Source organism: Apodemus sylvaticus, chromosome 3 (genome assembly GCF_947179515.1).
Source record: "Apodemus sylvaticus chromosome 3, mApoSyl1.1, whole genome shotgun sequence".
NCBI lineage: Eukaryota > Metazoa > Chordata > Mammalia > Rodentia > Muridae > Apodemus > Apodemus sylvaticus.
In genome coordinates this window covers 170,289,857-170,310,850 of record NC_067474.1, presented here as the reverse complement: position 1 = coordinate 170,310,850, position 20,994 = coordinate 170,289,857, and positions in this window count along the sequence as shown.

The following is a 20,994-nucleotide window of genomic DNA, read 5'->3' as shown; positions in this document are numbered from 1 at the left end:
TGGGAAATGGAGGGGGAGCCTGCTGCTCCCTCCAACTCCCCCTCCTGGGAACATGAGGCAAGGAAGCGACCTTATCTGGGATTGTGGGGACATATTCTCCACAAGTCACAACCACACCGGGCTTGTCCTATGCTGAGCCCTGTCCTGGTTCCAACCAGCCTTCAGTCCTTGGCCTTCTGCTGTAAGATGCCTTCTTTTCCCTGGCCAGACCATGGGGAAGGACAGCTGACCAAGGAGGGAGTTGATCCTGTGGCAGAGAGGGATACTTAGTGGTTGCTGAGTCCGTTGGCCTTGGGTGATAGGAGGGGTGGGCTCTCTTGGGTTCTGCAGGCAGAATCTGCCGTGTGTGTGTGTGTGTGTGTGTGTGTGTGTCGGGGGGTGGGGGTGGAGGGGTATACATAACTAAGGCTACACCTGCTAAATGCAGGGCATGGAAAGCAGGACAGTGACTTCCCAGACAGGCAGTGCGGTGAGAGCTTCTGTCTTCAGTTCAACAGCCAGCAGCAGAAGTCAAGAGACTTGCCAAGGCATGTGAATTGTGGGTCAGTAGACCCTGTGTGTTAAAAGTGCCAAACACTTACTCGGCAGGCAGTCTATCATGACTTCCCCAGTTTACATTCGACACCAAGGCACCCAGCCACAAGCCACCCTCCTCTACTTACCAGCACAGAGAACAAGTCCACATCCAGGCTAGGATTTTTTTTTCCTTGATTGAGACAGGGGATTACCATGTGCCCCACCCCCACCCCGCTGGCCTCAAATCAGAGATTCTCCTGCCTCACCTTCCTGAGGGTAGAGATCCCTGACATGTGCCGCCACACCTAGCTAAGGCTGGGATTCTAAGACCCTCAACATTTGCTTGCTTGCTTACTTTCCTGGGTCATCAAGGCAGGTGGGGACAGCTCTAGGAGAGAAGTATTCAGAGCAGAGAGCGAGCGTCAGGTGCTAAAGTGGTGGCTGTGGGGGACAGTCTATAGGAATGGATGGGTGCTTGGGGGTTGGGTAGGGTGAAGAGATGCTGTAGTCCTCTAGTCTGACCTTTGGGTATGTACCCCAAGTGTGAGGAAATTGACACACCTATCAAAAGGAACCAATGCTCTGGATGGTAGATAACCAAATAACTAGTGCAGGGTCAGTGGGTAGCTGCAAAAGGCTGCCAGTAAGTCACACACTCAATGCCTTTTGTAAATCCTTTGGCTGACAGGTCCTCTATGGGGCTAGGAGGAAAGCCTGGAGCTCTCCCTGGCCAGCCTGACTCTTCCCCGTTCCTAAGAACTAGACTAAGGACCTGTATCCAAGATGGCAGGGTTCTTTCCCCCTGCCCACTGTGTCTCTTCCCTTGCTCGGTAGAGGCCAGTGCACAGGGGCGGAGCAGAGGGCAAGCATGGCCTTGCACTGGGTAGAGGAGTTCTGAAAGTGGGGTAAGAGATCCTAACATGCAGCAGGTGATTTTCGGGCTGTGGGTTGGGTCTAGCATGGAGTTACAGTGAAGACCAGTGAAGAAAGATAACTACTGACCAGAAGGCCCACGGGACATGGCGGTACACACACAGAGATCCCCAAGTGTTGACATGGCTTGGAACACCGGGTTTTCTTAACGACACTTTCGTCTTACATTTATGTATTTGTTTATTTGTTTATTTATTTATTGTGTGTTTATGTGTGTGTGTGTAAAGGTCACAGGACAACTTGCAGAAGTCAGTTTTTGCCCAGTACATGGTCTCCAGAAATCAACAGGCTTGACAGCAAGGCCCTCACTTACAGAGCCATCTCTCTAGTAGTTCTGTCAAGTCAACATTTTCTTTTTTTTCTTTTTTTCTTTTTTCTTTAAAAAAAAAAAAACAAAAACAAAAAAACAGGGTTTCTCTGTATAGCCCTGGCTGTACAGGGCTCACTCTGTAAACCAGGCTGGCCTCGAACTCAGAAATCCGCCTGCCTCTGCCTCCCAGAGTGCTGGGATTACAGGTGTGTGCCACCATCGCCCAGCAAGCCAACATTTTCTTACACAGACATTTACCACTGTGTAATGCATAAATAACTTCTGCACACACACACACACACACATGAATACCCTGTCACACAAGCCACACATAGAGACATGCACACAAGCACGCACACACATACATAGCTCCACATTCCTGTTCCTGCAGGCCCAGGGGGCACACTGGCATGAACATCTGCACAGCCGTGTGTGCTGGTGCCTGTGTGTGTCCATACACAGATGCCCATGCCTGTGCAGTCATATACGTGCGCCATGTTTAGGAACACTGTCTCCAGCCTGGTCCTGCTGCTCTCACCTCTCAGATGCCCTGGCCAGCCAAGCATTTCTCTCTACTGCCCTTCCTTGGAATAGATACCTAGGTGCTGTGATGGAGGGAGGAACTGTGTGGCCACCATTACCTTCCCATCCTGTGACACAAGGCTGGGTCAGAAGCAGGACAGTGTATGCTCTGTTGCAGGCTTACCTGGGTCTTGAGGAATGGACTCCAGGTTGTAAGGAGACACCTGCCCCCTGTAATCCCTCTCCCACCTCCACACACAGGGAGGGCCTTGCTGAGCTGTACCTCTTCTGGGCTCTGGCTTAGAAGGAGCATCTCACCTGTGCCCAAACAACAGGTGCCTGGGCATCTGCACTGTACATAGTACTAAGCCAGAGCCACCAAATCAGCGGGCAGCGCCTCCCTACCCACCTCTTGCTTTCACTTTCACGTCAACCTGACCTGAGAGGGTAAGAATATCTATAGAAGGGCTGGGGGTGGGGTGGGGGCTTGAATATATCGATTTCAAGCCCACGGACTAGACTGGGGTTACCCCAGGAATGTCCCTGAAGGGGCCGAGTCCCGGACCCCAGAGCTGCTGGCATCCTCTGAAGGTCACAACCCTGGTCCCCTGCTGTGACTCAGGCAGCCTCAGGCTCTTCTAAAGGCTGCTCATGCATGCCCCCTCTACTTTGCACCTCCCTCTGCCCCAGTCTTTTTGGCTTACCAGTGCCCGACCCCACCCAGGGTTCTGGTGATGGTGGCGGGCCTGGAGCTATCCCATCTCCAAAACCTCCTTTCTCATCTGATTGAGGTGGGGCCTGGGACTGGGAGACATAGTGAGGACACAAGTCCACGCCCTCACCCTCTGTTCCCTCTGGGCCTGGAGACCCCCAGGTCTGGGGAGGTATGTTTCACGGTCCCATGTCCCCACTGGGTGGGCGCTCTGCTTGAGAGGCATTTGGGTAGCTGTGAGGTGGGGGCCATCCTCCTGAGGTTCCTGGAACTCCGAGCACTGCAGCCCTTGGCAGCCCCACATCCCAAAGTCTTGAGAGCAGTTTTTGCATCCGCTTCGCGCTGCCTTAGGGAAAGGGCGGGGGAGGGGGGAAGGGGGGAGGACTCAGGACAACGGAGGTGGGTGGTGGGAAAACTGGGGGCGGGGATGCTCTCAAGGCGGTGAAGGGATTAGGTCGATCCAGCCCACGTGGCCACGCTCTGTCCACCAGCCCCCAGTGGGCCAGGGTAGTGCCGGGTCGCAGTCCCAAGCTGCTTAAAAACTCCGTGGTGTCAGAGAGCAGCCCCTTCCCAACCCCTGAAAAGCAGACGAGCCCTTTATTGCTCTATTATAACACGGAGCCAGATGGTCTTTTGGGAGCTACCCTCCTTATGCCCCCCACCGCCGCCCTCATTCATTCAGAAGCAGGCCCCGGCACTAATGCCGAGGGGCTGGGCACACTTCCCGCGCTGCCCGCCGCCACCGTAGTGTGGGAACCGCGGCCTAGAGTGAGGATCATGGTGACATGAACAGGGGAGGCTGCCCCAGCCTGAGTCAGACGCGGGTTGTCCTCATCCTTGGCTCTCAATCTTGAGAGCGGATACAGGTCTGCCCCCAGAAACCATCCTCGTGTCTCCCCAGCTATGTGGCACATGTCATCACATTTAAACCTGTTTCTGCCTCAGTTTTCTTATCTGCAAAGTGGGGACAATGGTAGGGGCCCTCAATGGGTTTAGGAGGTCAGAGGCAGGTAGTTGGCAAGTATGGAGCACCAGGACCTCCTTGATCCCCCGACCCCCAGAATGATATTCACATTCTAAAGCAACCAACATCCAAACAAGAATGATCCGTGGTGTGAGACGTGGCATGAGATTAAAATGTCAGGGTAGCTGTTGAAATCTTGGTGTGCAGCCATCCATTACCTATGCCTATCTTATACAATACCAGAGGAGGACCAGGGAGGTGCCATCCACCCAGACTAGAATAGTTATCATGCAGCCCTTTACAGAAAACAGCTGTCCCCACTCTATCCCAAAGGATTCTTACTTTTCCCCTCTCAGGTCTGAGGCTGACGTGGGAGCTCCCACGTGTGTGGGGGGGAACAAGGTGGTTTTCGCAAAGCAGAATTACCTCCGGACACCCAGCATCATCATACCTATTGGACAGGTAGACAAACTGAGGCACAGAAAAAAAAATTCAAGGCCAAGTTGCAAATGGTGGCTTAGGCCAGAGTGGAAGGGCCCGAGATTGAGGCAGGGAGGGGAAAACCTTGGGTCCTGTCAGAAAGGACACAGGTGGATCCTGAACCCTCAGTGAGTCACAAGTATTTCTTCCAGGGTCTGCCAATGTCTCCAGACTTAGAAGTGCCTGTTGCCTTCCCCAGCTGTGGTATGAATAGTAATTGGCTTAGCTTGTGTGTGAGGAGCTCCTCAGATTTTCAGGGTCATCAGGACCCACTAAATACGCACGGGATACAACACTTCCCGAAAGGAACAGACCCAGGGTGAGTGGCAGCTGTGAAGAAGCAAGCAAGGGAGCCTTTGGGGGATGGCGGCCGGCTGCACCTGAACGTGAGGAGAAGACCAAGAGCCCTGTCAGGGACTGGGGTTCCTGGGCAATGCCTGGGATGGCCTCTGTAGCAGATCAATTGCACGGGATGCCTGAGACTGGGGACCCTGGGACTCTGATTGGAGGTCCCTTCCTTACCACATCAGCTAGCAGAATATCGATCATCCCACTCTTCTGCTAATGTCTGAGACAGGCAGGAACCAAACCCTGCAAGCACAGTCAGATGGTGTCTCTAGAAGACTCTAACATTTAGGGAGATTACAGATAGGGCTCAGACCCATAACCCAGAGAAACCTCATCATGATCCCTTAATACCTGTTCTGTCCGTCCGTCCATCCGTCCATCTTACTGTCTGTCTTTTTTCCTGAGACAGGGCTTCTCTGTGTAGCCCTGGCTGTCGTGGGACTCACTCTGTAAACCAGGCTGTCCTTGAACTCAAAGATCTACCTGCCTCTGCCTGCTGAGTGCTGGGATTAAAGGTGTGTTTCACCGATGACTCCTGGTCTCTCTCTTGGGGTCCAACTCCAACGCCAGCATAGGCTGTTCACCTCATCAGCTGTCTCTTTGGGACCTGACGTGCATTGCGGTTGCCACCTTGTGGTACCCTCCCATGCAGACTGGCCAGCCAGGATCAATGGATGCTTCTAGCCCAGCATGGAGGCTCCCAGTGAGGCTCACAATGACCTGCAGGGAGGACCCATACCCCAGGATCCCAGCCACATCAGGCACTTCCCACAGCAGTGGGTGAGTGGGTGTCCCCTGGGACTCTTCACAGGTAGAGAGACTACAGGGAGGTTTTGTCAGATCCTACAGCTTCCAGCTTAGGAGGAGGCAAGTCAAACTGCCCATTTCTCACCTGGCAATACCTGTGTGCTCTGATAAGTGCCCACTATGTGCCAGGCTCTGGAGTAGATGGACAAAGGGACTGAGCAAAAGAGGGCCTCTAGATGCTCCTCAAATCTGGCAGTGACTTGTATCTTGAAGAATTTCAGCTTTCCACCCTTCTCCCAGGACGGAGACTCTACTTGGAAATGTTCTAGTAGGTCCCAGAGTCCCCTGAGGTTTCCACAGGTGCCCTGGACAGTCCTCAGCATCTCCCCCAGGACAGCAAGCAACCCCTTCCAGCCCCACTTCCACCTTCTGCTTCTCCTCATGAGATGGAGAGGAGGAAGCCAAACCTTTCTGTATTGCAGTGAGCCCCATATGTGTGCCTGAGACCACTTGGTGGGGCCTAAGGGTGGCAAGGCAGTTCTGCCTTCTTTGTGGGGGAGGGGGGAGAGGAGAGAGGAGAAGAGGAGATGAGGAGGAGGAGGAGAGAGAAGGAAGAGGAGAGAGAAAGAAGGAAGAGAGAGGAGGAAACGAAAGAGAGAGCAACACACACACACACACACACACACACACACACACAGAGAGAGAGAGAGAGAGAGGTTGAATGAATCATTTGGGCGGAGGCCTGCTCTGGGTGGGTTCCCACACCCCACCCCCTGCCTTATACATTCATCCCCACAAAAGGCGCGTGCGCAGCAACAAACTCATTCGCCACGGGGCTGCCCGCGCTTTGTGAGCCAAGCTCCTGGCCCCAGAGGCCATCTGGGGAGCAGTCCTCAGGGCGGGCAGGGTGGGGGCTTCCCCCTAGGCGGCCTTTGAGGCCCTGGACAGCGGCCACAGCTCCCTGGCAACCCTGTTGGATGTCATCACATCTGGCCTCAAGGGCACGCCCAGGAGTCGCGATCTCTTCTCTTGTAAGGTGTGAGACGTGTACTCTAGGGAAGGTTTACCTACTGCTTTAACCACGGCCATGAGCACAGGGTTCAAAGCCACGAGTTGCTACTACATAGAAGCTGGGTCGTCCGGGTCTCAGTTTTCCCATCTATGGAATGGGGCTGATGGCCGTCCCACCCAGGTGTTCGACGAGGAGCACAGTGGACAGAGAGGAGTCTTCAGAGTGGCCTTGGACTCAAAGCTGCTGGACGTCTCCATTCCTGAGCCTCAGGCACTGGCAGGCTCTTCATTTGGTTTCCTAGCGGGACCTATACATATGTTCTGGATTTACACATGGGAGTCCAAAGTGATGGAGGGCAGCTAGGTGTGGCCCTCCCATAGCCCCAGCTCTGAGCTAGGAGGAGGACATCCTACTCAGCTTCTAGGCTGTAGGTGTTGAATAAGTGCATTTCCCTGCCAAGCCCCTGACTGTGGCCCTGCTGAGGGCATATAGGGTAGAGAGAAAAGAGAGAGGACTCAGGTGGGTGAGTCCTAGCTCCTTCTGCAGCGCTGCCTGTGTAGCGGCATCTCTAAGTCTAGGCAGCTGGGCTGGTAGGGCAGGAGCCGGAGTGTTTGAGGGTCTTTCCACTTAAGAATATTTCCTGGCCAAAGGGCTCCTGGGGCCAGAGCCTGGTGGACAGACCCTCTCCGGGGGGTGTCCCTGCCCCCAACCTTGCTGGGGAGGGGGTCCTTGAGAGGGTATCCTGCAGGCTCAGAGAGATAATCCCGGCTTTTGAGAGGCTGTGAGAGGCTGGCCCGGGGACTTTCCCACAGCCCCACATAAAGGGCCGGGCGCCAGCTGCTCTCCCACAAAAGACGCCAGGCCATTCAGGGCCTCCAGGCAGGCGGGGCCCTCAGAGCAGCTATCACAGCCTACCTGGCCACCCTCAAGTCAGACCAAGAATACAAGGAGGTTCCTTCCTGTTGACCAATGAGAGGCCAAGATGTCCCCCAGAGCTGGAGACCAAGGTGCAGTTTTATATCAAGTTCCTCAGAGTAGCTACCCCTCCCTTTTGCCCAAGGCTGGCACCATTCCTGGGCTCCTTCACTCAGCCTCAGGGCCCGGGCAAAGGACTCCCAGGAAGACCCTGCATGCTCTTGCCACTATGCCTGGCACAGTGCCTCTGCTGCTGCCTCTGCCATCGTTGGGCTGCCCTGTCTCCTTTCCTCCTGCCACACGTCCTGCCCAGAGTCACACTGGCTGGCACACCTCCTTGCTCCCTCGCTTGCCCATGATGCCCTCTCTCTGCATTCACTTCTACCCTGCCCTCCCAGCAACCCAGCCTGCCACTCAACCTGAGGGACAAAGAGGGGCATGGTGACCATGTTATCTGGACACCTCAGTCACCTTATCTGATGTGAGGAGCAGTAGTGCCCAGTCTCTGGGCAAGTGGAAGAGACTCTCAAGTTTAGCTGTTTAGAAATGCCAGTCTGGATAGAGTGGTACACCTGAGACTCCAGCATTTGGGGGACAAGGCAGGGGCAGGAGTATCAGGAGTCTGCCATTATCATTGGCAACACAGTGAGTTCAAAACTAGCTTGGCTTATGTGGCCAAAACCAAATGCAATAACCAAACAAAAAAGAGAAAGGGGAGGAATTTACTAAGTCTTGGAGATGTTGGGGGAAGGATGGAGGTGGGGGTCCTCTTTCCCTGGGAGTTAGCTACCTGAACCAGAACTGAGGTAAGAACTAGCCTGGGAGAGAGAGGTGTGTGGGGCTTCCTGGGGAAGGTGATTACTAGAGCATTGAGTGTAGGGGTGAAGGCAGCTGGGGACCTCTGGGAATGATGGTCTTGACATTTTTAGAGCTGTTCCTGACGTTATTAAAATAAATCTGATTAATTGTGCACAGGTGTGCATGAGTGCACGCACACACACACATATATACAGAGGCACGCATGCATGCATGCACGCACGCACACACGCACACGTACAGGTGGAGGCAAGGGGACGGCCAGGGGACAATCTGTATGATTAAGTTCTCTCTTTCTATAATGTGGATTTCTGGGATTGAACTCTGGCTATCATCAGGCTCGGTCTTTATCCAGCATCTCACTGACCCTGACCAAGTTGACTGACAAGATGGAAAGCAAGAGGAACACTAGTCCTGTGCCCTTCCTGTAGGAAGCTGGGACCAGGGAAGAAGCTGGCTAATGACACCCATCTCTAGACCCTGGCTGCAGTGTGCAAGGCAGTGACAACATTCTCAGGGACTGGAAGGTTAAGATCCAAGGGCGTGGGACTGAAGAGATATAGCTCAGTGGTTAAGAGCACTGACTGCTCTTCCAGAGGCTCTGAGTTCAAATCCCAGCAACCACATGGTGGCTCACAACCATCTGATGCCCTATTCTGGAGTGTCTGAAGACAGCTACAGTGTACTTATATATAATAAATAAATAAATCTTAAAATAATAAAAGATCCAAGTGTGAGGAGCCTACCAGCCAGAGTCCAGTGCATCCCAGGGTGTGGCTGCAGCTGAGCTCCACCTCTCACTCCTAATGAATCGTAGCCCAGCCCCTCTTGGGAGGGTTCATGCTCTGTTGTCCAATCCTGCCTCTCCATTGGCTCCTGGGCGTGGGAAAAAACCGCTAGAGACCACACCAACCCCTCCATCCACCCTGCCTTAAAGGCACGCTGACCTCCGGTCTGGCTGCTTTCCACAGAGTCCCCAGCTCTAGGAATGACGAGAGAGTCTGGCCCTTACAGTGTGGGTCCATCAGGGACCTGGAGGCAGCCTGGACTTTTCCTGTTGGAGGTTTGTGGGAGCGGGGTGGCCAGTAGCCCTGCCAAAGCTGGGAACAAGGAGGCTGCATCCCAGGATAACCTTGGCCTGGTGGGAGATAGTGGCTGACTTATGGCCCTGCCTCGGTTTACGCGTCTCTGGCCTCTCCCCCTTACTCTCTGCAGCAAAGAAACATACCAGAGAGAATTGGGAAGGAGAGGTCAGAGCCCCTCCAGCCTTCTTTCTGCATCAAGTGGTAGTCTAGGTGACAAGAGATACATACTGCCACCCAAGTGGGGCACGCTGGAGCAGCCCCTGCCCATAGGGGGCGGGGTGGAGACCTGTTGGCTATGGTTCCAAGGCCTTGGAAACAGGGGTGAAGGCCAGGGTTGCTGGCATGGTTCTTCCTGCAATCGGGACTCTTGTGTGTCCTCTCCTACTTTTTGACTGGCTCCAGAGCAGGGACTGATGGGTTGCCTGCCCTGACACTGGTCCTGAGCCACCGCCTGTCTTCATTTTGGAGAAAGGGTGCCAGGGCACAGGATTTGTGTATTGCAAAGGCTGTACACTGTCTGACTTGTCCACGGCAGAGGAGTCTGGACCAACACGCCACAGAGGATGGATGCATAGGGAGTATCTTTGTGAACTTTCCAGCCAGACCAGAGCTGGATCCTGTTCCTCCCAGGCTGGGTAGGGGGCTTCGTGTTTTATATTGGAATAAGGCTGGATGGACAAATGCTGTCCACCATGCTGTGCACTGGGTGCTGTAGCAGTATGGGGCTGTTTGGGGGATCCCCGGGGCAACACCAGGCATGTGTGTGAGTGCACACAGTGCATACTTCAGAGAGAGGACAGCACAGGCTTTGAATAAAGGCACGGGTGAGCAGTCTCCAAAGTCTGAGTCTGTCACTCATCCTGAGCCTGACTGCAGCCCTGAGGTCCTGGGTACTACCCATGCTGACCATATGTTGAGGGCTTCCTGGGCTGCTGGGCCCCTATCTGTCCTGCTGGCTTCATCCCTGATTCTGTGGCTAAGCCACAGGCCACTTTGGGTCCAAATGACTGGAAGGACCCTCAGGGATGCTTTCAGTAATGCTGACTCCTCCCCCTAGTGTGAGTTGAGGAGGCTGATGTACCCAGCACCCTAGGAGCCATGATATTAGCTGCACAGTCCCAGGGGTAAAGCATACTATGTCTGTTGCAGAGAGGAGCAGTTATGGGACCATGTGACATTAAGAAGTCAAGTGGGGCTGGTGATGGGCTCTCTGTCTCCCTCCCTCTCTGTTTCATTCCTCTGCCTCTCAGGTGCTACCATTGCTCAGTTAGGGATGTGGAATTCTTAAGAAAACGCAGCCCCAAACGTCCTGCAGAGGGACGCCTGGCTGTGAGGTGCATGGAGCAGCCAGGCCTGGGTTTTGCTGCCCTCTAGTGGCTCAGAGGAAGAAAAGTAAGCAGTGTTTCCCACACAAGAGGGACGTCTTGGCGTTCTCAGCCACCACCAGAGGTCACTCTTCAGCACTAGGCTGAGGAGGGAGGAGACCAGAATGGTTCTTTCCCAAGTTCTGGTAAAGTTGGTTCTGGTTCTGGTAAAGACTCAGATGGGAAGTCACCTCTCTCGGGAATTTCCTGTCCCTGTGGAGACTTCCGTAGCACCCAGCATGACCTGGCAGAGGCTCGTTGGCTGAACAGGGTATCGAAGCCTTTGTCCCTTCCCATAGAGACCTTGAACCGTCTCTGGCTATCTTGTCAATGGAGCTTCTGTGTCTATGTGGTCTGAACTGCTCCCCTGGGTACCTCCACTTCACTTCTATATTTGGTTACTTCACCTATTAGCATGTCTGTATTCAGGGAGAGGTCAGCCTGAGGACCTCCTGTGCCTCATTACCCAGCAGACAGTAGGTGCTTCTTAAACAGAGGAGGACTCTTGGTACCTGAGAAGCCCAGGACTCAGGTGAGGCCCAGTTTCCTCATGAGGGGCAATGCCTGAGACAGAGGCCTGCTCAGACCTAGCTGGGGCTTCTGTCTGGGGATGGGGCTTTCCTAGCTATGTAGAAAGAGAGAGAAGCAATCTCTATATAACTTGGCATCAGCTTACATGGGTGGTTCATGGTCCCCAGAGCCTGTCTGTCATTTACATGTGTGGATGTGTGTGTGTGTGAGAGTGTGTGTGTGTGTATGTGTGTGTATGTGTGCGTGTGTGTTGGGAGCAAGACTTGACAGCACTTCTTGTTTGGGCACAATCTGAGGACAGATATCTAAGGACTTTGGGTGTCACAGGATTCAGGCCTAGGGTCCATCATTGATCACTAAGGGATATCCAGGAGGTAAAGCCACATCTACTTGGCATCCAGATCTTTCACGTGAAGTCCACACCTCATGGGACCTTTGTGTTCAGACCAGGGACCGCTGTCCCTTGTTCTGAAAGTGCTGGTCACACTTGTGGGACTTATTTTCTCAGGGCACAGTGGACAGGGGAAAGAGCTGGCAGGCCCAGATGAGCATCTGTCCCTCTCTGTAGCCTCCATCAGGAACTCCAAGGTGTCTCTTGGCCTACTATCTCAGTCCATAGGCGACAGGGTCAACATGGCTTATCATGACAGTTTCGAAGACCAGAGTCCACTCTGCCGAGAGAAACGTGTTGAGAGAACTTGAGGCTGCCCTGCAGCTGGACTGAGAGTGTGCATGCTGGAGGGACCTGGGCTACCTCTGACCTAGTCCGTTGTGCCCTAGGATTCTCCTCCTCTGGGACACTGTCTTCTATTCCTGCATTGCCCTAGCCCCAAGACCCTTCTATCAGAGGACTGATCCTAGATTTTGCTGCTCTCAGACCAGGGAGGTCTGGACAGTCAGCCAGCATGTTACCAGAACCTACCGCCCCTCAACTCTAAAGTCTTTTTTAATGTTTTATTATTATTTATGAGTACACTGTCACTGTCTTCAGACACACCAGATGAGGGCATCGGATCCCACTATAGATGGTTGTGAGCCATCATGTGGTTGCTGGGAATTGAACTCAGGACCTCTGGAAGAGCAGTCAGTGCTCCTAACCACTGGGCCATCTCTCACCTGCCGCCCCTCAAATGCTAACTGAATGTTTGAGAGGCTGGAGGAATGAGTGTGGACAGGACAAGTGAATTCATGCATGAGAAAACGTTTGTTCGAGTGAATGACCAAAAGAATTGCTGTGGCAGGCAGTGCATTTAACAAGTAAGGGAGGGGATGCTTTCCCCTGCCTTGGGAAAGCCCCTTAGGGAGTCAAGGCTAGAGTCTTGCTACACATCAATCAAAACTTTACATATTTCCTCTGTAAATTTGTGTTCCGTGATCCTCTTTATGTAAAAAAGAAAAAAAGGCGGGGTGGGGAGAGAGGTCATTTGAGAACCTCTTCTTTTCACTGTGATAAGTCAGTGGAAAATAAGCTCATGTTTTGCTTTAAGAAGAAAGCTCAGCTCAGCAGGCTGCAGGAAGTGCAGCGGTTGGAGGTTTTGACTGTACCTCCTGATTTCCCTTTTGTGCCTGTGAGCTAAGCTGAGGCAGAGGCCAAGGCCCAGGTCTCAGGCTATGCTCAGTAACTTCATAGGCAACGTGCAAATCCCTGCTCTCCCATTGGGCACACTTTCCTTTTCCTCCCTTTCATCTTTGCTGGTAAATCAAGAGACAACCACCGGTAATGCTCACGAAGGAAGTCTTGCCAGTGTTGACTGGGTCACGGTGAAGACCTAAGGGTTCCTCCTGGTGAGATGGCTCAGTTGTTAAGAGTACGGTACTGTATTCAAGCAGGGGCCTGAGTTCTGTTCACAACACCATACTGGGTAGCCACCTTTACTCCAGCTCCAGGTGATCTAAGGCCCTCTTCTGATCTATAAGGCCACAACACACACTTATACATATCTACACACACACACACACACACTTGCACACTCTTACACACATACATATACCATGTACACACATGCACACCCACATATGCACACACATGTACACAAATACACACACATACACATACCATGTACAAACATGCACACATACATATGCACACACATGCATGCACACACACTCACACACATGCACACACATATACACACACATGTGCACACATACACACATATGCACACACATGCACATACATGCACACACATACACACACACGTGAAAATGAAATAACACATCTATAAGAAATGTAGGGCTTTAATTTTTGTATTTTGAGATAGTATTACTATATAGACTAACCTGGCTTGGAATTCTTTGTCCTCCTGCCTCAGACTCTTGAGGGATGGGACCATAGAAATGCATTTTAAAGAAATACAGTGAGTCAGGAATGGTAATGTATGACTTTTAATCCCATCGTTTGAGAGGCAGAGGCAGGTGGATCTCTATGAGTCTGAGGTCACCTTGGTTTACATAGTGAATTCCAGAGCAGCCAGGCCTACACAGGGAGACCCTATCTCCAAAACAAAACAAAATTATAGTAAAATGTACATGATGTAAAGTCTTTTAGCCACTCTCAAGCTCTTGATACACTAGTGTAAAGCACACTTCCTGTTCTTTTCAAAAAACACTTATTACTATTTTATTTTCAAGATATTTTATTTAGCTTAATTCTATGTATAAATGTTTGCCCATATGCATGCCTGCCCATCACATGCTTGCAGTGGCTGAAGAGCTCAAAAGAGGGCGTCAGACTTTACAGACAGTGGTGAGAGCCTATGTGAGTGCTGGAAACTGAAACTAGGTCCTGAGCCAGCTCTCCAGCTCCTGTCTTTATTATTTTAAGTTCCGTGTGTGTTTGTGTGTATGTCTGTGTATGTGCACGAACATGCCAGAACCTGTGGAAGCTGGAGGGGGGCATTGGGTCCTCTGCAGCTGGAGTTGCAGTCGTAAGTAGCACACACACTCATGCAAATGCACATACTCACGCAGGTCTGAGAAATCTCAGGTCCCTTTCAAGAGCACTGCATGCTCTTCACCTCTGAGCCTTCTCTCCAGACCCCCATTTTTCGCATGGCCGTCAGCACCGGCCACATCCAGAACATTTCTGTTGTCTTCGTGGACACCCTTCTCTGGGGCCCCATGTCTTCCTTTGCCTGGATCTCACGGTCCCAAGCACTCTGTGTCTGGCTTGTCTCTCTCAGTGCAGTACCCTCGGAGCTCATCCATGCTGTGAGCAGATGCCAATGCTCCATTTATTCTTGGTGGGTCAGTGACATTTCACAGTAGGATTTTGTTCTCTACCTGACAGAGGACAGATACTTGCTCCTTCCACTTTTCAACTGCTGGGAATCATGGGATATGAATGTCCATGGGCCTGCCCTGGAGTGGCCTCTGGGGATAAGGGTTAGACCCGAACCCTTGAGTTCAAGGCTAAAGGGTGGGGGAGGGGAAAGTCTGCCTGTCTGTGGAGGTGGGCTACACAACTGGACTTGACTGGGAAAGGCATGGCCTCTTGGTTCTGCCTGGTAGTCCAAGATTCACAGGGCTGTGAGCATTCATTCATCCATTGCTTGCAAATACCTTTCTGGTAAAAGGGGCAATATCTGGCAGAGATGTTTTCAAGCCACAGCAGAAGTGAAAGGAGGAACGACAGTCCATGTTGCTTTCCATCAACTCCTGGGGGACAGACATGGCTAGCACTTTTCAGGACTCAGATGAGGAGACACACATTCGTGCTCACAGACGTCAAACATGTCATGTCATGTCCGTGTGTGTTTTTGCATGTGTGTGTGTGTGAGAGAGAGAGAGAGAGAGAAAGAGAGAGAGAGAGAGAGAGAGAGAGAGAGAGAGAGAGAGAGAGAGAAAGACTGAGTGTGTGTAGGGTGTGTGTGTGTGTGTGTGTGTGTGTGTGAAAGACTATGTGTGTATGTAAGTGTGTGTGTAGGGTATGTGTATTATGTGTGTGTGAGTGGGTGTGTCTGTGGTGTGTCTATGTGAGTGTTTGTATGTGTGTGGGAATATGTGATATGTATCTCTGTGTGTGTGAGTATGAGTGTGTGCTTGTACGTGTATTTGTGTGAGTGCATGTGTGTATGTGTGTATGTGTTTGTATGTGTGTGTGTGAGAGAGAAAGAGACTGTGTATACATGAATATGTGTGTGTTTGTGTAGGGTATGTGTGTGAGTATGTATATGTGAGAGAGAAAGACTGTGTGTATATATGAGTGTGTGTGTAAGGTATGTGTATGTGTGTTGTGTGTGAGTGGGTGTGTATGTGTGTCTGTGTGTTTGGTGTATATGTATGTGTGTGTGGTGTATGTGTGTGAGTGTGAGTGTATGTGTTTCTGTGGGTGTCTCTGTGTGAGTGCATGTGTTTGTATGCATGTGTGTGGTATGTATGTGAGTGTTTGTGTGTGTTGTATGTGTGAGTGTTTGTGTGTGTGTGAATGGGTGTGTGTATTTTGGGGGAATCAAACTTAGACCCTCATTCCTATGCAATGAGCACTTCACTGTTACTGACTGAGCTATTTCCCTAGCTCCTGGGGACAGGGCTTCTGAGTTCATACTCTGAGCCCAATGTCCAGACTGTGGAGATGGGACTTTAGGTGACTAATGTTAGGTGAGGTCATTAGAGTGACCTTGAAGATATGATCAGAGGCACCAGGGATGTCAGTAGATAAACAGAAGGTGCCATCTATGGCTAGGAAGAATGTATGGGAGGGGCCAGCCTCGCCACATCTTTGAGCCAAGTCCATACCCGTAGGACCATTAAGGTGTAACTATTTCTTCTTTTTTTGCCATTGCAGTAGATAATTGAGTCAAAGTCTCATGTAGACCAGACTGGCCTCAACCTTGCTATGTAAGCAAATGATGACTTTGAACAATTTCTTTTTCTTTTAAGATAGGGTCTCACTGTGTAGCCCTGGCTATCCCAGAACTCTGTATGTTGACCAGGCTGGCCTCAACTCAAAGACATTTACTTGCCTTTACTTCCAGGCAGGGTGACCTTGAAATTCTGATTCTTCTGTCTCTACCTTCAGGAACTGGGATCGCCACAACTCAGCTTGAGTACTTGTTCAGTCCCATCTGTGCTGTCTCGTCATGGCCTCCAGACCAGCTCCGTTGGCGCCTCCTTCCTGGGTCTTTCCGTCCCTCCCGATTATTCTGCTTGACCTAGAGCTTCATACAGATGCAGCCATATGGTTTCATCCTTCGTGCTTGCCTCCTGCATGAAGCCCGGGCTCAGAGCACATGTGCTGTGTGTCCACAGTTTGTCCGTTTGTCCTGTCCTCCTTGCAAAGCAGGACCTCAGCTTGTTCTCTTTCTTCTGGGAGGAAGATTCTGAAGCCATTTCCCATTCTAAGAGGTCTGAACTGAGTCACTGCCAACTTTTCTCTAAAACATTTATTTATTTTGCACATGTTATAAGCACACACGTGTGTGCACATGCCTGTGTGCCTATATATGGAGGACAGAGGTTGACATTGAATGTTTTCCTTGATCATTTTCTACCCTATTTTTTGAGACAAGGTGTCTCACTGAACCTGGAGGTTTCTGTTCTAGCCAGGATGTCTCGCCATTGAACCCTAGGATCTGTTAATTTCTGGCCCTTCGGTTCAAGAATTACAGACACATGCCACCATGCCCAGTTTTAAAACGAGTACCAGGGATCTGAACTCAGATCCAGCCAGCACTTTACCTAGTGAGCCATCTCCCCTGCCCTGCTTCTGACATCAGTAGATGTTTGTGTACAGACCTGTGTTTCAGTTGGATAAGTAGCTGGGGATTGATTTACACAGATGGTGTGTGGCTAACTGTGCCCTTCCCCCAGCCTTGAGCAGGCTGAATAGACCTTAAGTGTTTGCCACAGTTGGTCTTCCACTGATCTGGGTGGAGTCTTCTGCCTTGTCCCACCTGCAGTCTCCTACAGGAGCAGACTGCCTGCTGAGCTTGCTCGCTCCACATATCCAGCTGAAACCAAGGGTGGATCTGTGGACTCTCTTTATGTAAATACAGTGCTAAGCACTAAACTTTGAGCCTTGATCAGGAACTTTTGTTTTGGCTTCATCTTCTCTTGCCCCCTCCCCTCCCCTCTTCATTCCCAGCCTCCCTTCCAGGTACCCAGTTCATCCATGGCTGCTGGACAGCTACAACTAACTATAAGACTGGACCAAAACGGTTTCACCATCTACAACCTCGTAAGAGCTCTCGTTGCTCCACATCCTTATGGCTCGTGGTTGGGACAGTAGTTCTCTCATGGTGGACGGCCCCTGCTGTGGTGTTAACTTGAATGTCTTAATGACTAATGATGTGTAGAGTCTCCTTTGGATTCTTTGGTGAAGTCAGATTTTTTTAAAAATTTATGTTAAGAAAATCTAGCTTGAGCCAGATGATGGTATATGCCTTTAATCTCAGCATTTGGGAGGCAGAGTCAAGTAGGTCTCTGAGTATGGGGCTAGCTAGCCTGGTCTAGCAAGTTCCAAGACAGAGAAGAACGGAAGGAAGGAAGGAAGGAAGGAAGGAAGGAAGGAAGGAAGGAAGGAAGAAAAGAAAGAAAGAAAGAATAAAATACAGACTAGGTTATGGGGACTGAAGAGATGGCTGAAGCTATTAAGAGTACTGGCTGGCCGGGCAGTGGGGGGCGCAAGCCTTTAATCCCAACACTTGAGAGGCAGAGGCAGGCAGATTTCTGAGTTCGAGGCCAGCTTGGTCTACAGAGTGAGTTCCAGGACAGCTAGGGTTACACAGAGAAATCCTGTCTTGAAAAAGCAAAACAAAACAAAGGAGTACTGGCTGCTCTTACAGAGGACTGGGGTTCAAGTCCCAGCACCCACATAATGGCTCACAACCATCTGTAATTGTCCCAGAGGAATTGGTGCCCTCTTCTTGCCTCTGTGGGCATCAAGCCATTGTGTGGTGCACGTGTGTGAATGCAGGCAAAACACTCATACACATAAAATAAAAATAAATAAAATCTCAAAAAAAACACTGAAAAAATCAACAAAAAAAGTAGGTTGTTTGTTGTTACAGTTTAGAGTCTAAATGCTACCCAATGGCACAGCTTAGGACAGTCCTGGGGAGTGGTGGAACCTGGAGAAGATGGAGCCTAGTGGGAGGAAATGAGGTCACTACATGGGACCCCAGCCTCTCCCTCTCTCTTTGCTCCTCATCTGTGTTGGGTGAGCATCCTTGACTCTCAGGTTTACTATAGCTTCAGCGCTGTAGGGACTGGTGTTAAGATTCTAAGCTCCACTCCACGGTTACCTGGCAACAGCCAGGTATGCCCCTCCCCACAGTTACCTGGCAACAGCCAGGTAGGCCTGGCCTACTATAAAAGAGGATGCTCAGCCTCTTCCTCTCTCTCTTGTGTTTCTTATTCTCTCTCTCTCAGCTTCTCTCTCGCCCCCCTTGGGCTCTCCTCCCCTCCCCCCTTTCTCCATGTGGTCATGGCCAGCCTCTGCTTCTCTACTCTCTCCCTCTCTCTGCCTTTCTCTGCCTCTACTACCCTCTTAACTCCCCTTCCCATGCCCTGAATAGACTCTATTCTATACTATACCATTGTGTGTCTGATCCCTCAGTGGGAAGGGATGCCTCGGCATGGGCCACAGAGGAACCCCTTCCCCCACACCTCCGTAGAACATATTCTCACACTTCTTTCTCTTTTTATGATCATAACAACTGGAATTACAGTTCCTCTTAAAAGCTGATGATCTCAGATATTTTGTTACCATCACGGAAAACTGAATAGCATGTTTGTCTTCTCAGGGAATTATATGAATTAAAAGGTGTTCTGGCTACAGATTTGCACTCTGTGAGGGTTTTTCCTGCTGTGTGGCTCCTCTCATTGCCTTAGCAACACACTCTTGAGTGCAGACTGCAGACATCCTTTGTCTTCACACAGCACTGTTTCTTTTGTTTTCTTCCCTGCTTCTGTGGTTTCTACCCACTCAAAGACACTGTTACCTGCTCAAGGTCACATGCATGGTTTCCTGTGTTCCCTCTGGCTTTTGTAGGTTCGGTGTTTACAGTCAGAGCTATGGTCTGTCTGCCTACTGGATTTCACTACGGTAGCCACAGATGTCAGAACACACTGTTGATCTCTATGCTTTTAATACTATTTTATTGCTATTATTTTTCATATGAAGTCCCACTGTGGAGCTCAGGCTGGCCTAAAACCTTCTTTTACATGCTCTTCCCCCAATGATGAGATTATAAACCCAATTTGCTATTTTTTAAGAGATTTATTTTAGTGTGTGTGTGTGTGTGTGTGTGTGAGTACAAGTGCCCATGGAAGCCAGAAGTGAGCGTCAGATCCCCTGGAACAGAAGCTACAGGTGGAGCGAGCTGTCCAATGTGGGTCCTGGACCTGAACTCCAGTCTGCTGCAAGATCTGCAAGTGCTTTTAAGTGCTGAGCCATCTTTCCAGTCTTAGAAGGCCACCTTCTCAGATAGCCAACTCTCTGGATAAAACAAACTTCCTGTTATGCCTTTACGGTGACAGGCAGTATGAGGTGGCATATTCCGGATCTAGTCACATTTTCCTGCTCTGGAGGTGACTAGTAGTTTCCAGCTAAATGCTAAACGCCGTTTTGACTACTTGATGACCTGGATTTTGTGGGGTAGGGTGACGTCTCGTCTGAGGGATGCTGTGCCTTGTGCTGGAGCACAGCCAGGAGCTTGGTGCTCACATTACTCTCCCTACAGCACCCTCTGTGGTAAAGTGGTGCTCTGGTGGGTCTTCTCTAAGACTCTCTACTGAGCTCTGGCCTTCCCAAGGCTCACTGGCTTCCAAGGCTACTTCCAAAGTAGTCTCACACTGGTTCTTGGAAGCTCTGTGAGTACCTGCATCCCACAGTTTTCCAGTGCTCAGGGGACACGCTCAGCACATACAGTTGACCACCTGTGTGTTCTTGCTCCCTTCTTTCTGAGCATCATTTAAGTACCACAAGCCCTTCCCTGTCAACCCAGCAAGACATCATGACTTTCTCAGCTTATCCCAGCTCCCAGCCTCTGAGCAGAGACCACGAGGCCCCACTGGCACTAACCCATGACACTTGACATGAGACTCTTCTCTTGAAGTTCATGCTTTTTCATATTGCTCAACTTTTAAAAACGGTTGATTCATGCATTTTCAGTTTCAAGGAAACCACTTATACTTCCTCCCTCCCTTCCTTTTCGTTTTGGAGACAGGATGCCCTTGTGTTGGGATTGAGGGCTTCTCTATGTAGTCCAGACTGGCCCTGAACTCAAAATCCTCCTGTCTGCACCCAGAGTACTGGGACAGGCATGTGCCAACATGCCAGACTCTACCAGTTCTCTTCTGATGAGCATGTGCACTGTTTTTAGCATGCCCACCACTCTCGGGGCAGTCATCTTGTTTCTACCATCCGTACTGGTCTCGGCGCAGCCACATGTATCACTATACTGGTACTCCTCATGCTTCACTGTCTATTCCTGGATCTAACTGGGAGCTGATTTGAACATATGATTTACTTACTTACAAACAATTTTCCAGACAGGTTTCCCTGCAGGACAGTTCCAACAGGACAGGACTGTCCATTGAGCTAGAGTCCACTGTCCTCTTAGCCTTCACCGGGTGGCAAGTATTGACCTTCAGGATGGTCCCTCTAGGGAGTGCTCTGCCTCTCCTTACCAAGACTAGCACTCTTGTCTTCCTCCTTTCTGTCTTCACAGATGCCTTTCCCTCTCTGCAGAAGGCAGATGCTGCCCTTGCCTGCTTGATTTGGAGGGTCTTTTGC